We start from the raw sequence: 16,984 nt of genomic DNA, 5'->3' as shown, positions 1-16,984 counted from the left end.
ATACATTAGTTATGTGGATCTGACTAGTAACAAGACATCTGACCATCACAGATTGTGTTCAGAAAGATGACTGACAGCGGCAATACACGCTTCCGGTCTGGAATGGAACGACTGCTGCATACGTGCTAGCATTCCAGTGGAGATGTCCGAGCAGGCTGCAGTAATACGTCTTTGCATGTCATTGGGTGTAGTTGGTAAGTCCATATATAGATAGCGTGTGTCAGCTATCTCCACAGAAAAAAGCCTACAGGCGTCAAATCCGGGGGACAGGCCTGCCAAGATACAGGTCCTATGCGTCCAATCCAAAAATTCGGCAACAATTCGTGAGGACGTGCTGTAGTATTTCGTGCACTATGGGTTGGACAGCCTCCGTTTTGGTACCACTGGTTCCCCCTAGTCCGCAGGGGAACGTCTTCTAACATCTGTGGAACATGGTCTGTTAGGAGGCTCCAATAATTGTGTGCGTTCAGTTTTCCATCTGTGAAAAACAGGCCTGTGAGCTGATGGTTCACTACCGGAACCACACTTTCACATGCTGTGGACGCTGATGTTCCGTCTGACGAAGCCAACGCCGATTGTCAAAAGAGATTACTTGGCTATGGTTGGTAAATGTGGCTTTATTACTAAACAAGATAGTTATAAATCTGGAGTATCCTACCCCATTATCCATGTACAGAAGTTAGCACGATTCTTATAATCGTTTTCATGCAGCTCTCGATGGGGAGAGATGTGATATGGATGGAACCTATGTAGGTGGAAAATTCGTAGGACACTTGCCTGACTCATGCTACATCCTCATGCGATTGCGCGGGAGATAAGGTGCGGATAGCTGCAAAAGCTGTAAGAACATTAATTTCCCTCTCTTTCGTCGTCATTTGTTTCCTCCTGTCACATTGTCTAGCTATTACATACCACTTTTACGTAACTTGTTGAAGAGGCCGATAAATAAGTGCTGAGATGGCTAACGTTTATTAGGATATCTTGCCGCGTACATTGTACAAGAACGAACTACATTCTTCCTACATTCTCCATACTCTACAACCATATCGTCTTTTTATACATTTGTAAGTCTCATCGTCCACTGACGACCTACTGCTTCGACTGTCACACACTGACTAGCCGGTCGTAATGCACTCATGGAACATACACGCTCACTGTACGCAAACATAACAACATCGTACCTAACAAGTACGTGAGTTGAATGGCACAAACATGTGTCTCTGTGGAAACAGTGGAAAACACGATATCACGTAAACGAGTCACACTAGAATCCTGAGAATCCTGCAATAAACTCCACTGACAATCTAATTTACCCTAATTTTAGTTTGTTGATGTCAATAGGCATTGTTCCATTTAAAAAGTGTATATTTGCACAAACATACTCATTTCACGTATTATTACAATCTTTTTATTGACTACTAATATGAGCCCCTGGCTATCAGTCCATTTTGCGAAAACTGCACATCAATAGCACTTTCCATTTCTGCAAAATTTGTGGTGCAAAAAATGGTTCAAATGGCTCTGAGCACTATGGGACTTAACAGCTATGGTCATCAGTCCCGTAGAACTTAGAACTACTTAAACCTAACTAACCTAAGGACATCACACAACACCCAGTCATCACGAGGCAGAGCAAATCCCTGACCCCGCCGGGAATCGAACCCGGGAACCCGGGCATGGGAAGCGCGAACGCTACCGCACGACCACGAGCTGCGGACTTTGTGGTGCAATTTTTAGGTGATTCACCCTGTATATGTTGGTTTCTCAAAACTTGTATTGCTGTTTTTCTGGAATAACTCGTAAAGATGCTGAAGAATCTAAAAACCCACAGAGTTTGGCCTACTCGTGTTCTGTGATATTTTTCTCCTAGCGCTATTAGTTCAGTAATGTTTGTAGTAGTAGTAGTAGTTGTTGTTGTTGTTGTGGTGGTGGTGGTGGTGGTGGTGGTGGTGGTGGTGGTGGTGGGTGGTGGTGGTGGCCTTAAGTTCAAAGACTGGTGAAGCGTTAATGCTCACTGGGACCAAGCATTCGATAAGTCACACAAGACCGTCGCCCGTGCTAAATGGTATCTCAATGAGCTCAGTGCTCGTTTGCTGGGTGTGGGCTTGGCGAACCCAGCCTTCCTGAGCGGAGTACTATAGTCTGCCTGTAATTGCAAGCTCCGGAAATTCTTCAGCGACCATCGTGTAGTGTGGCAGTGGAACTTCGTGTATTACAGGGAACGGAAATGTTCGTTTCAACCCCCGGATAGTGAGGATGATCTCCCCCAATCCCAAGTTGCTCTACACGCCAATGGGACGAATGCCTGTTCAGGTGGAACAGTCGTTAGCAGGCAACCTCCGGGGAACCTGCCAAACCTCAGTTGCACAAGGCTTCCACAGACAGGTGGGGCTCTGTCTGGTTGGACCCATATTTTCCTAGCGGTTCGTGGGACTGAGATGGAAACCTCGAACTTCTCTCTAAACTTTAGGTGGAATGGGTATGCTGCTGGTGGGAATCAACACTAAAACTAACAAGAGGGCTTGTGGCGTCAATCCTCCTGACATAGGAATTAATTCAAAGACTTCTGTTCTTAGTACCAGCGAACATGCTGCTATTCAGAATGTGTTTTTAATAGTTACAAGGAAAATTTTACCTTTCTACATTCAAATTTTGTAGAGGGCATTGCTGCACTTTAAAATCTTTAAAGCGAATGTTAGTCGAAACTTTTAGGTCTCAACAAGCAACGAGACTTAAGAAAGCTAAATGCCTTGCCGAATATGCAGTCTAAATGGAATGCCTTGAACTGCAGCAAAGATGTTGTGTCATGCATGTATCTTGTAGATATTATGTCTGCGGCTTTATGTACACAAGCCTATGCGCTGTTTTCAATATCAGCACTTTGGACACATCAGTCTAGCATGTGAGGGAGCAAACATTTGTGGCAAATGTGATATAGCTGCCCAAGACAGCGTCATTTGTTCCATCCTTCCAAAGTGTGTAAACTGTCCTGGGTATCACACTGTCTGAAGTAGAGACTGCAGCGTCTACCTTGAAGAAGAAGAAGAAAAAAAAAAAAAAAAAAAAAAGAAAGGTACATCACTTCAAAACAACGAAGCACATCCCCTACGGTGCGGCCAAAAAGCTTATGAGGCCTTGCAGCCTCCCACATTTACCACATCTGTAGCTTCAACTCTTCAAAAGCGAACCCCAGTAGTCGATGCCTCTAAACAAACCGAGACTGCTAGTGTTAACACAGCTACCTGCGTTTCTTAGTGCACTTGCAAATGTGTTATTATTTTGGAACCTACATCTCCTCAAGAATATCGGAAAAAGCCATGGCTGTGAACACTGGGGAGCTCCTGGCGCATCCAAAGGCAGAGTCCAGGAAAAAGACTAGCACTGCTACTACTACTGTTGCAGTCATTCCTATAAAGCCTTCTCAGGCAAACAAACCAAATGAGAAGTGTCAACTGCAGATAAACACAGGTCAAACCATCTCGACCTTAATCTGACAGTTCTCACGATTCTGCTTTGGAGCCAAAGGAATAATGAGGGGCGCCTAGGTCAGCAATACAGCCACCAGACTAAATCACCATCTGCAGCATGATCTCCAACCTGATGAGAGACAGTGTGTAAGAAAAATCTCACCGATGAAATCGCTCTCATACTATAGTGGAACATCAGTAGTGTAAAGACACATACGGAGGAACTAAACCTACTAGTCCAGAAGTGTCCCCAGTGCTTGTGTTGAAGGGGAACACATTTTAAACTTACTGATGCCCCTACAGGGCTATCCCCTCAACGGGGCCAATGGAGGGGTGACTGTGTTCGTCGATAACACACACCGCTCCTGGTTACTGTTCTGCAAGCAGTTGAAGTTGTTCATGTGAATCAGAGGATCACAGTTTGCTCACTGTATTTAGCTCCACAAGATCCAATAGACTCCAAGGCTCTCACAGCCCTTATAGAACTACTCCCTCGGCCATTTCTCCTACTGGAAGACTGCACAGTGGAAGTAACTGATGAACTTCATTTCAGTGACCACTTCGCATTGTGGATTCACCTACTTGACTGAGAAATACTTGAAAGGAACACTCTGAAATGGACCATCAACAAAGCTATGTGGATGCTGTTTATCTAACCGAGCGAGGTGGCGCAGTGGTTAGCACACTGGACTCGCATTCGGGAGGACGACGGTTCAATCCCGCGCCCGGCCATCCTGATTTAGGTTTTCCGTGATTTCCCTAGATCACTCAAGGCAAATGCCGGGATGGTTCCTTTGAAAGGGCACGGCCGCCTTCCTTTCCCATCCTTCCCTAATCCGAGCTTGTGCTCCGTCTCTAATGACCTCGTTGTCGACGGGACGTTAAACACCAATATCCTCCTCCTCCCGCTGTTTATCTAACTGACTGTGTTCGAATATCGAGGCAGCATCCAGCAAGGGATATCACTCGTGTGATCCACCATGCCGCTAACTTATCCATCCTGAAGTTGTCAGGTCATTTCAAAGGCAGCCTACCTTGGTGGACTGATGGATGCTGATCAGCAATCTGGGTATGGTTTGTTGTACTGTGACGGTTTAAGTACCACTCAACAGAAGAAATCCTTGTGGCGTTTCGAGTTGTGAGAGCCAGGCCTGGACACGAAATCAAGGAGAGCTCTCACTCGCTCCACTTGTTGTACAAAAGTATTGGAAGCTATCAACAATAGTTCCAGTAAATGCAGTCGTTTACCAACAGCATCGGCGCTGAAGCAGAGGTGTCTCTAAACTACAAATGCATACATCGCTGAGACAATGGCAGAGCATTTTCCGGCAATTGGTACAAGTGCCAACCAGGATCTAGCATTTAGTTGCTGCTGTGCGGCCACGGAGAGAGGCGCGAGTTAGACATCAAGAGCCAACAATCCTGTCTTACGACTCTCCTTTCTCCATGTGGGAGCTGGATTCGGCTCAGCGCTTGTGATACTAGCCCAGTCACGACCAAATCTAGTACTGCATGCTGCAACACTTGCAAGCAGCGTCTCTAATGTTTCAATTCGATGTAGCACACAGGACACTTTCCTAACTCGTGGAGAGGAAATTTTGATACCTCTCCTTAAACCAGGAAAGACAGAACGTGTCCGAGTAGTTCCAGAGTAGCACCTTAGTGAATTCTACAGGAAAGACATTGGAGTGAGTGGTCGACGTCGTCTGGTCTGAATGTTAGAAACCAGACCGGTCCTTAGCCTCTCTAAGTATGGATTAAGGACATGTCGCTCCATTGTCGACAACCTGAGCATGCTAGAGGCGACTGTCTAGCAGGCTTTCCTACATAAACGGCGTTGTACAGGTATGCTCTTCGACTTCAGTAAGGCGTATGACGTGACCATCATTCTCGGAAAGCTCCACCAATGGAGCTTTCGTTCCCACATCCCGAGCTTCATTCGGTTATTCTTATCAACGCACTTTTTTTGGGTATCGAGTTGGCGACGTGCTGTCGTATAGTCTTGAGCGGGAGAATGGTGTTCCCCAGGGAAGTGTTTTAAGTGTTACATTCTTTGCCGCAGCTGTAAACAGCATAACATCTACATAAGGAGTCCTGTACAGTGCTCCTATTTTCTGAACGACTTTGCAGTTCTGTGTTCAGAATGGTTCAAATGGCTCTGAGCACTATGGGACTTAACATCTGAGGTCATCAGTCCCCTGGAAGTTGTTGTTGTTGTTGTTGTTGTTGTTGTGGTCTTCAGTCCCGAGACTGGTTTGATGCAGCTCTCCATCCTACTCTATCCTGTGCAAGCTTCTTCATCTCCCAGTACCTAGTGCAACCTACATCCTTCTGAATCTGCTTAGTGTATTCATCTCTTGGTCTCCCCCTACGATTTTTACCCTCCACGCTGCCCTCCAATACTAAATTGGTGATCCCTTGATGCCTCAGAACATGTCCTACCAACCGGTCCCTTCTTCTTGTCAGGTTGTGCCACAAACTCCTCCCCAATCCTATTCAATACCTCCTCATTAGTTATGTGATCTACCCATCTAACCTTCAGCATTCTTCTGTAGCACCACATTTCGAAAGCTTCTATTCTCTTCTTGTCCAAACTATTTATCGTCCATGTTTCACTTCCATACATGGCTACACTCCATACAAATACTTTCAGAAACGACTTCCTGACACTTAAATCTATAGTCGATGTTAACAAATTTCTTTTCTTCAGAAACGCTTTCCTTGCCATTGCCTGTCTACAATTTATATCCTCTCTACTTCGACCATCATCAGTTATTTTGCTCCCCGAAAAGCAAAACTCCTTTACTACTTTAAGTGTCTCATCTCCTAATCTAATTCCCTCAGCATCACCCGACTTAATTCGACTACACTCCATTATCCTCGTTTCGCTTTTGTTGATGTTCATCTTATATCCTCCTTTCAAGACACTATCCATTCCGTTCAACTACTCTTCCAAGTCCTTTGCTGTCTCTGACAGAATTACAATGTCATCGGCGAACCTCAAAGTTTTTACTTCTTCTCCATGAATTTTAATACCTACTCCGAATTTTTCTTTTGTTTCCTTTACTGCTTGCTCAATATACAGATTGAATAACATCGGGGTGAGGCTACAACCCCGTCTCACTCCTTTCCCGACCACTGCTTCCCTTTCATGTCCCTCGACTCTTATAACTGCGATCTGGTTTCTGTACAAATTGTAAATAGCCTTTCGCTCCCTGTATTTTACCCCTGCCACCTTCAGAATTTGAAAGAGAGTATTCCAGTTAACATTGTCAAAAGCTTTCTCTAAGTCTACAAATGCTAGAAACGTAGGTTTCCCTTTTCTTAATCTTTATTCTAAGATAAGTCGTAGGGTCAGTATTGCCTCACGTGTTCCAATATTTCTACGGAATCCAAACTGATCTTCCCCGAGGTCGGCTTCTACTAGTTTTTCCATTCGTCTGTAAAGAATTCGCGTTAATATTTTGCAGCTGTGGCTTATTAAACTGATTGTTCGGTAATTTTCACATCTGTCAACACCTGCTTTCTTTGGGATTGGAATTATTATATTCTTCTTGAAGTCCGAGGATATTTCGCCTGTCTCATACATCTTGCTCACCAGATGGTAGAGTTTCTCCCAAGGCTGTCAGTAGTTCTAATGGAATATTGTCTACTCCCGGGGCCTTGTTTCGACTCAGATCTTTCACCCTGGAACTTAGAAATACTTAAACCTAACTAACCTAAGGACATCACACACATCCACGCGCGAGGCAGGATTCGAACCTGCGACCGTAGTGGTCGCGTGGTTCCAGACTCAAGCGCCTGGAACGACTGCGGCCAGCAGTTCTGTGTTCCTCTTCCAATAATTTGCAGCCACTAGTCAGTTGAAATTTATAGTACAGACGTTAGAGGAGTGGGCTGCGAGGTCGTGAGTCCGTTTTCTGCTGATAAGTGTGTGTGTGTGTGTGTGTGTGTGTGTGTGTGTGTGTGTGAGTATGTGTATGTATGTTTGTGTGAGTGTGGGTGGGGGGCGGGGGAGGGTTTCATTGGAATCGTTCTCATCGTATTTTTAATCTATGTGAGGGACACCATTGTCGGTCTCTAGTGCTCATTTTTTGCTCCAAACCTCCGAAGTTACCACACATGAAGGGTAGGACACAGGGAACACTGGACATCTTAAAGTGTCTTCAATCACAGACTCTGGGGCTTGAGCAGGGCACTTATGCTCCAGTGTTACAGGGCTTTAGCGCGATCGCGGCTACACGATGCACATTGTACGAATCAGCTAGAACTTCTTACCTGAAAATCGTCGACGCTATCCACCATGAGGAGCTCAGGCTGGTCACGGGTTGTTACAGCACCAGGCACATACCCAGATTCTTTTCGGAGGTTGGAGAGTCGCCACTCACCACCGGTGCTTTTTAATCGTTTTATGCAATGTGCAGCTTGTATCCTAAAATTTTAGGGCGACTTTTTTAATGTGTTATCACTGTGGCCAGCTCATTCGTGTTTTTTGTAAGTGATCAGCCAGACACACATTCCTGTGAATCTCTTTTAATTTTTTTCTCGACTTACTCGTGTTTTAATTGACAGCTTTAGAACATCTGGCCATTTTAACACAATCTTACAAGATGTGAGGTTAGTGCGATTATGCGGGTGATCATGGGTGATATTGGGAGAGAATGATTGCAGTTTTATCCCAGATTGCTTCTTACTTCTTGTTTTAACAACATTTGTTTACCCTCCATACTGCCTTCCGTTAACGTAATGACAATTTCTTGATGCATCACGATGTTCTGTGAGCCGACCCATTCTTTTAGTCAAGTTGTGCCGCAAATATATTTTCCTCTCAGTACCTCCTCATTTGTTATTCGATGCACCCACCTAATCTTCAGTTCTGCTGCACCACATTTCAAAAGCTTATATTATGTTCTTGTTTCAAATGTTTATAATACTTGTTTTCGTTTTGTACTACACTCCAAATACCTTCAGAAAAGACTTTGTAACTTTCAAGTTCATGTTTGATGTTAACAAAGGTCTCTCTTTCAGAACCACTTTTATTGCTATTGGTAGCTGGTTTTTTTATATCCCTTCTACATCACCCCATCGTCAGCTATTCGTACCACCAAATGACAAACCTCGTTGACTACTTTTAGTATCCTATTTTCTTATCTAATTTTATCAACATCACCTGATTTAATTCTATTACATTCGTTTACCCCTGATGTAAGTTTATTATTGTTCGTTCTACAACTTCTTTCAATACATTATACACTACTGGCCATTAAAATTTCTACACCACGAAGATGACGTGCTACAGACGCGAAATTTAAGCGACAGGAAGAAGATGCTGTGATATGCAAAGGATTAGCTTTTCAGAGCATTCACACAAGGTTGGCGCCGGTGGCGACACCTACAACGTGCTGACATGAGGAAAGTTTCCAACCGATTTCTCATACACAAACAGCAGTTGACCGGCATTGCCTGGTGAAACGTTGTTGTGATGCCTCGTGTAAGGAGGAGAAATGGGTATCATCACGTATCCGACTTTGATAAAGGTCGGATTGTAGCCTATCGCGATTGCGGTTTATCGTATCGCGACATTGCTGCTCCCGTTGGTCGAGATCCAATGACAGTTAGCAGAATATGGAATCGGTGGGTTCAGGAGAGTAATACGGTACGCCGTGCTGGATCCCAACGACCTCGTATCACTAGCAGTCGAGATGACAGGCATCTTATCCGCATGGCTGTAACGGATCGTGCAGCCGCGTCTCGATCCCTGAGTCAACAGATGGGGACGTTTGCAAGACAACAACCACCTGCACGAACAGGTTGACGACGTTTGCAGCAGCATGGACTATCAGCTCAGAGACCATGGCTGCGGTTACCCTTGACGCTGCATCACAGACAGGAGCGCCTGCAATGGTGTACTCAACGACGAACCTGGGTGCACGAATGGCAAAACGTCATTTTTTCGGACGAATACAGGTTCTGTTTACAGCGTCATGATGGTCGCATCCGTGTTTGGCGACATCACGGTGAACGCACTTTGGAAGCGTGTATTCGTCATCGCCATAATGGCGTATCACCCGACGTGATGGTATGGGGTGCGATTGATTGCGCGTCTCGGTCACCTCTTTGAACAGTGGACGTTACATTTCAGATGTGTTACGACCCGTGGCTCTACCCTTCATTCGATCCCTGCGAAACCCTACATTTCAGCAGGATAATGCACGACCGCATGTTGCAGGTCCTGTACGGGCCTTTCTGGATCCAGAAAATGTCCGACTGCTGCCCTGGCCAGCACATTCTTCAGCTCTCTCACTAACTGAAAACGTCTGGTCAATGGTGGTCGAGCAACTGGCTCGTCACAATACGCCAGTCAGTATTCTTAATGAACTGTGGTATCGTGTTGAAGCTGTACCTATACACGCCAACTAAGCTCTGTTTGACTCAATGCCGTATCAAGCTGTATCAAGGCCGTTATTACGGCTAGAGGTGGTTTTTCTGGGTACTGATTTGTCAGAATCACATGTCAGTTCTAGTATAATATATTTGTCCAATGAATACCCGTGTATCATCTGCATTTCTTCTTGGTGTAGCAATTTTAATGGCCAATAGTGTACTATACGTTATTCGAATTTCTTTGTCGTCTCTGAGAGAATTATAGTGACACTGACAAAACTCAGTTTTTATTTCTTCTCCCTAAACTCTAATTTCTCCTAGGTTTGTGCTAAGTGCACCGACTACGTATTATCGGGAAGAGACTACAGGCTTTTCTCAATCAGTTCTTAATTGTCTTTTCTTTTTCATGTGCTTCGAATCTTACAACTGTAGTCTGCTTTCTGTGCAACTTGTAGAAAATTTTCCGCTTCCTGTATTTTATCCATGGTACCTTCAGAATTCCACAGTGTGTATTCCAGCTAGAATTGTGAATAGCTTTTTCTAGATATAGGTTTGCATTTCTTGTCTGTCTTCTAAGGTAAGTCGTAGGTTACTAATGCCTCACGTGTTCGTACTGCTGTTCTCCGAGGTTTGCTTCTACCAGTTGCCCCTTCTCTAGTAAATAATTCGTTTTAATATTTTGACTCAATGGCTTATTAAAGTAATGGTTCGGTAATATTCACATCTGTCGCACCTGCCTTTTTTTTAGAAAAGGAAGTATTACATTATTCTTGAAGTCTGATTCATACATCTTGCATATCAGATGGAAGAGCTTCGTCATAGCTGGCTCTCCCAAGGCTGTCAGTAGTTCTGACGGAATGTCATCTACTCCAGGGGTCTTGTTTCGATTTAGGTCTTTCATTGCTTTGTCAAATTCTTTTCGCAGTATCCTATCTGTCATTTCATCTTCATCTACTTTCTCTTCCCTTTCTACAATGGTGACTTCAAGTTCATTTCCCTTGTATAAAGCCTCTATATGTTTCATACATCTTTCAGCTTTCCCTTCTTTGCTTAGTTTCGGATTTTCATCTGAGCTTTTGATGTTTATACGGTTGTTTATCTATTCTCCAAAGATCTATTTATTTTTCCCCTAGTCACGCATTCTTCTGTAACCTCACATTTGTCTTCCGGTCATTCCTGATTTGCGTTTTGCACATTCTGTCAGTCTCAATTTTAGAAATTATTTGCTATAGTTTTATTTTTTATCCTTTGACCAGTTACATTTAATATGTCGTGCGTCATCCAAAGATTTCTGCTGGGCCTCGCCTTTTGCCTGTGGTAGTGGTAATGTCTTATGGGACCAAACTGCTGAGGTCATCGCTCCCTAAGCCTACACACTACGTGATCTAACTTTAACTTACGCTATGGACAACACACACACCCGTGCCTGAGGGAGGATTCGAACGTCCGACGGGGAGAGCCGCACGGACCGTGACAAGGCGCCCCAGATCGCACGGCTACACCTCGCGGCGCCTTTTCCCTATTTGACACTGTGCTGCCTTCACTATTTCATTTCTCTAAGCTACCCATTTGTCTTCTGTTGTATTTCTTTCCACTGGTTCAGTCAATCGTTTTGTAATGCTACGTCTGAAACTATCCCTAACTAGTGATTCTTTCAATTTATCCAAGCCTCATCCCCTTTGTTCCTCCCTTTTTGTGATTGCTTCAGTTTTAATCTGCAGTTCATAAGCAATTAGTTATGATCAGAGTCCATATCTGCACCTGTAAATGCTTTGCAGTTCAAAATCTGGTTTCAAAATCCTTGTCTTATTATCTGAATCTATCTGAAACTTACGTATATTACTAGATCTTCTCTACGTACACAACCTTGTTACATGAGATTTAAGCCTCGTATTATCAACGATTGCGGACCATGCAGAATTCTTCTACGAGGCTTTCGCCTATTTTTCCTTTTCGTCCTCTTCCTATCATTGAATTGCCCCACTATAACTAAACTTGGTTTCCCGTAACTATCTGAATAATTTATTTTCTCAAATCGTACATTCTTTTTTAATGTCTTCATCACCTGCGGAGCTAGTGCGCATATAACTACAAACTTGTATCACTGTAGAGGGCGCTGACTTGTATACAGGGTGATTCAAAAGTAACTGTAAACACTTCGTGGGTGTAATGTACGCATCAAAATATGAAGAAAACGTTCAGTAAAGTTTTGTCTCAAATTGCTTTATTTCAGAGTTATGCAGTGGAATAGGGATCACAAGTATAACACAAACCAAATAAAATGAATTCTTTTCAGAAAGTAGCGACACGAAAGAACTCATAATTCAACGCAACTACTTACTGTGCGTTTACCCTAGGTTCTATTCAATATGATGGCCATGTAGACGAAGACAGTGACATGCTCGACATCTTTCCGCTCACGTAATGCTGCAGGCTCCTTTCATCTCATTCCGCACAGTTGCAAAGCTACTCGTATTTTCAGTTCGTTGCTGTAGCTGTGCTACATTCTCAGTTGCAACGCCATACACGAGCTCCAAAGGTAGAAGCCCAGGGGTTAAGATCCAGAGATATGGCGGGCCAAGCAGATGGCGCCGCACGATCTGTCCAGTTAAGGGATAAACAACTTTCAGATACTCTTTTGCCCCCCCCCCTCCCCCCCCCCCCCCCGACTGGAATGTGTGGGGGAACCGTAGACAAAGCAACATCAGGCGAACACGACACGCCAAAAGCGTGTACTGGCCCATGGTCTAATGCCTACCACACACTAAAGCATTTTTGAACTTCACTCTAATTTTGGTCCATGCATCACACCCACTAAGTGTGTACATTTACTTTCGAGTCACCATGCGTAACTTGGCTACGCTACTGCGTCACTACGTTGTTCAGCTGCAGCTTACTCACCTTCTTATTAGTAAACTCATTTCTGCCTTACTCCTGTTTTGTGTTGACAATCTTTTTCTCACCTGACTAGAAGTCATGTTCTTTCATCTATCGCACGGTGCTCCGAATTGGGAAGTGAAGGCAAATAGTGGCAGATTGAAGCTATGCGACTGACCGTCGGGCATGTATGGAAGCGTAGTCGATTAGAACATTCGAACTACAGAGCGGCACGCAGTTTTAATCTGTCAGGGAATTTCGCAATTGCGTACACTCCACTGCTGAGTGAAATGTCCATTCGTGGACCTTTCAGATTCCTTATCTATTGTGACATTTATGACATTTATATATACATCGTTTTCGACAAACTAGGGAAAAATCACCAGAACAGCTGTAACTGTATGAAGAAACTGACAAGAACTTTGTGCAAAAACTACCTTTTATAAGCCTGAGGAGCAGGAATTCGCTTGTATCATCTCTGCATAGCATGCAACTGCATTTACAAAACTTCATCGACAGACTAATAAATACACACAATATGGCAGACACAACTGTCTGTTCTATGTAGACTAAACAAAAACAAATTATTACAGTGAGGACATTTGTCACACACGTCATGATAAAAAAATAATAATTTTCGTATGTTTAAAAAAGGGATTTTAATATCAACTGGATTTTTATGGATTGTTAAATACATTCTTCAATGGCACAGCGCACGGAAATAGTTCTGATAAATGACTGAGCGGAAAGTAACAACATAAATTGCATCAAAATTTCTCCTCAGGTGAATATTACATTCATTATCTGTGAAATACTACGTAATAAGCTGTATTTCCTTCAAAATAGTATAAGTGGTCAACATTAAAAATCTGAACCCCTATAAAACACCTTAAATTTCTGATGTGGCCTTACAAGGGGTCCCTAAGATAGTTCCCAGACACGCAGAAAGCACGATGCCGTCGTAGAACTCCACAAATCGTTGTATGGTCCCAAAGGGACTTACGTTTCTTCGCATGAAGGTCAAGACGCAAGGCACAATGGGCGAGCCTGGGGACAAGGGGATTGGTGGCTCAACAGGACAGAGCAGTGAAATTCGAGAGAGGAAATATTTCCCAGATAAAGCAATCTGTCCTCAACCTGTATGACAACGACCGGTTTACTACGCTCATTGAAGCCTGAGCTGATGATGTCTCATAGCTACATCAAGCTTGAGATTTTACGTTTTAAACGTTGATGAACAAATTGTGTGATCATAGGCGTGCGCAAAGAGTGGGGAGGGGGTGGGGGTGGGGGTGGGAAGTGAGAGTATTGTCCCCTCCTCGCATCTGGGGACCGACCTTTTATTTATAGTGTTTCTGGCATTAGGTGAGAGCATATTTGGCACAGCAGAGCACGACAGGAAATGCTGTTGTATCAATAACTAAATTACCTCGGTTTGTTCGGTTTTCTTGCAGTTTAGGGAAATTTATGCCATTTCCTTCGCGCGGCGGCTATTTTGACGCAGTCCAGCAGTCAAGTTGGTTTAGAACTTTTATAAAATGGTCGAAATAGAGTCGTCAATATCTTCTGTCGCTTCCTCATGCAGCCCTTTTCGAACTGTAAAAATGGGTCAGTTAGTTAGCTTGTTGATTAATTGGTTATGTAGTTATGTTTTCATGGGTTACTCGAACGATTTGTTTGTCGAAATGATGTGGAACGAGTCAGTTCAAAAGATACGTTACTTACCATTAATGGGCATATTATTTTTCAGTATCACTCAAACAGCTGTACCGTACTTAGAAAGTAAGTCCAGCACCTATACGAGCGGGCTGTGGCCTCCATTTCCAGACCAACATAAACACGGATGCATTATAGCTGAGCGACATCCTTGACGAATTTACACTAGAACGCTCCTTCCCTTTGCTTCGCAAAGTAACCACTACAGATGTGTGTCAGTCCGGAAAAAATGAAAATAATGCTGTAAATCAATTAGATAATCCGATATGAAGTTTTGTGGGTAAGCAAAATGTGATAATCTGCATCAAAATTGAGTAAGTGTTTTTAACATTTATTTCGTGTATTTGGTATTAATACCGCAATCGTTTACTGATAACTTTGATTGATATATAACTGGGGTTTCCGATATTTCTGACTTGTTTTTTATCTCAGATTTTTGAGTTTCAGTAACAGTATAACATTTTTGATGTATGAATAAAAATACTTCTTTCTTTATTTTCTAACATTTTGGATACCGGCGATTCAACCATACGAGAATGTACAGGTAATCTCAAATCACTGAATGAAAAATGCGGCGTTCATATCAGTATTATTTAGAGATAGAGCTAACGTATAGTAAAATAACACGCTTTTCATTTAGGTATAGAAGTTTATACTTAAAAAAAACTGTGACATGTGTGGATTACTATCAATCGTTTGTAATAAAACATGTTTTGTGTACTTCCTGTTCACTTTCATTCTTCGGACAACACACGTTTTAAATTCATCCAGTCAATTATAATAATTGCAATTTTAGGATCTTGGCCCTCTAAAGTTATGGGTTTTGGCACCCATAGATTTCTTGAAGTTACAGTTAGTACATTCGTAACAAGGGCCATCATAAACGACATGACATAACGACTATGATGGCGACTATTTCGCCCGCATCTCGTGGTCGTGCGGTAGCGTTCTCGCTTCCCACGCCCGGGTTCCCGGGTTCGATTCCCGGCGGGGTCAGGGATTTTCTCTGCCTCGTGATGGCTGGGTGTTGTGTGATGTCCTTAGGTTAGTTAGGTTTAAGTAGTTCTAAGTTCTAGGGGACTGATGACCATAGATGTTAAGTCCCATAGTGCTCAGAGCCATTTGAACATTTTTTTTTTTTTTTTTTTTTTTTTTTTTTTGCGACTATTTCGAATCCACTAATCGCAACTTCATGGGAGCTATAATCGTAGATGCCAAAATAAATTCCTTCCTTTAATGACACTAAAGTCCGTAACGATATTATGTTAGTAAGTAAAACTAATAATACTGCAACCTTCTAAGCAGCTTAGTAGCAATAATGAGACATCCACAACTGTTTCTTGGATTGTTCATGGTGAAGGAAATCCATTCCAGCCTTAACGTACCTTCTAATCTTAAATATTTTAGTTCAGTGTCCATGTAGCTTCCATTACTTGTTACAGTAGCCCTGAAGATAGGACTAGTGTCCTGAAACCCGGGTATCGTACATGCTTTAATAGAAACAAAATAACTTTGAGATTACAACTACAGCGGGTTTAATTCGCCATGAACAGTTATTAACAACAGTTTAATGTGGAATGGATCTGCAGTTTTCATGTAATTATTAAATAAGGTAATTACTTCAAGAATGAATTTTCATTCTACAGTGGAGTGGGCGCTGATCTGAAACTTCCTGAAAACTATGTGCCTGGCCAGGTCCCGAACTTGGGACTTTCTGGTCTGAAAGGTAGTTGATGGCGTATTGCCTGTAATAAAGCTGTAATGGGGAGTTATGAGTTGTGCTTGGATAGCTCAGTCGGTAGAGCACTAGCCCGCGAAAGGCCAAAGACCTCAGGTTCGAGTCCCAGTCAGGCACATAGTTTTAATCTGCCAGTACGTTAATGGTAATTACTACTTATGATCGATATTTTTGTTGTATTGGTTTTATTTTCAGTACTACAATCGCAAAAAGTTATTTTTTCCCAGCTGCAAGCGGTAATTACCATTTTTAATAATAAAGATTTTTTTCCTGTGGCCTGTGCTATTGACAGACTTTCGGATGACGTTTTAAGCCTGCCACCGGCTTTAAACGTATAATTTTTCCAGCGTATCGAGGGTAGATTGAAGTCACCACCGACTATAGTTGTATGAGTGGGGTACCCACTTGAAATGAGACTCAAGTTTTCTTGGAACTGTTGAGCAACTATATCTCCTGTAAAACGATCCAATTAATACTTTTGTCCGACTGTCAAGTATAGCCTCTAGCCAGGAACTATGTACTTCAATTTCACTATAAGGTAAACTACTTCTGACAGCAATAAATACTCCACCACCAATTGTATTTAATCTATCCCTTCTGAACACTGTTAGATGGTTTGAAAAAATTCGGCTGAACTTATTTCCGGCTTTAGCCAGCTTTCCGTACCTACAACTATTTGAGATTGTATTGGACAACACACTACCAGTCCCGAGCTGAGAAATTCCGCAGCCTGGCCGGGAATTGAACGGAAGGCCCCGTGATTCAAAGTCAGCAACGTTGATCACAAGACCACGAGCTGCTG

At 43.0% G+C, this 16,984-nt stretch overlaps 1 protein-coding gene across 1 annotated transcript in view; it reads left to right on the top strand.

The window, feature by feature from the left end:
* LOC126252334 (UPF0489 protein C5orf22 homolog) overlaps positions 1-16,984 on the top strand; it is a 165,360-nt gene that overhangs the window by 81,331 nt on the left and 67,045 nt on the right. The gene's annotated exons all lie outside the window — the stretch shown is intronic.

This window comes from Schistocerca nitens, chromosome 4 (genome assembly GCF_023898315.1).
Source record: "Schistocerca nitens isolate TAMUIC-IGC-003100 chromosome 4, iqSchNite1.1, whole genome shotgun sequence".
Taxonomy (NCBI): Eukaryota; Metazoa; Arthropoda; class Insecta; order Orthoptera; family Acrididae; genus Schistocerca; species Schistocerca nitens.
Note: the sequence above shows the minus strand (reverse complement) of the source record. Positions and strands in the feature narration are given on the sequence as shown.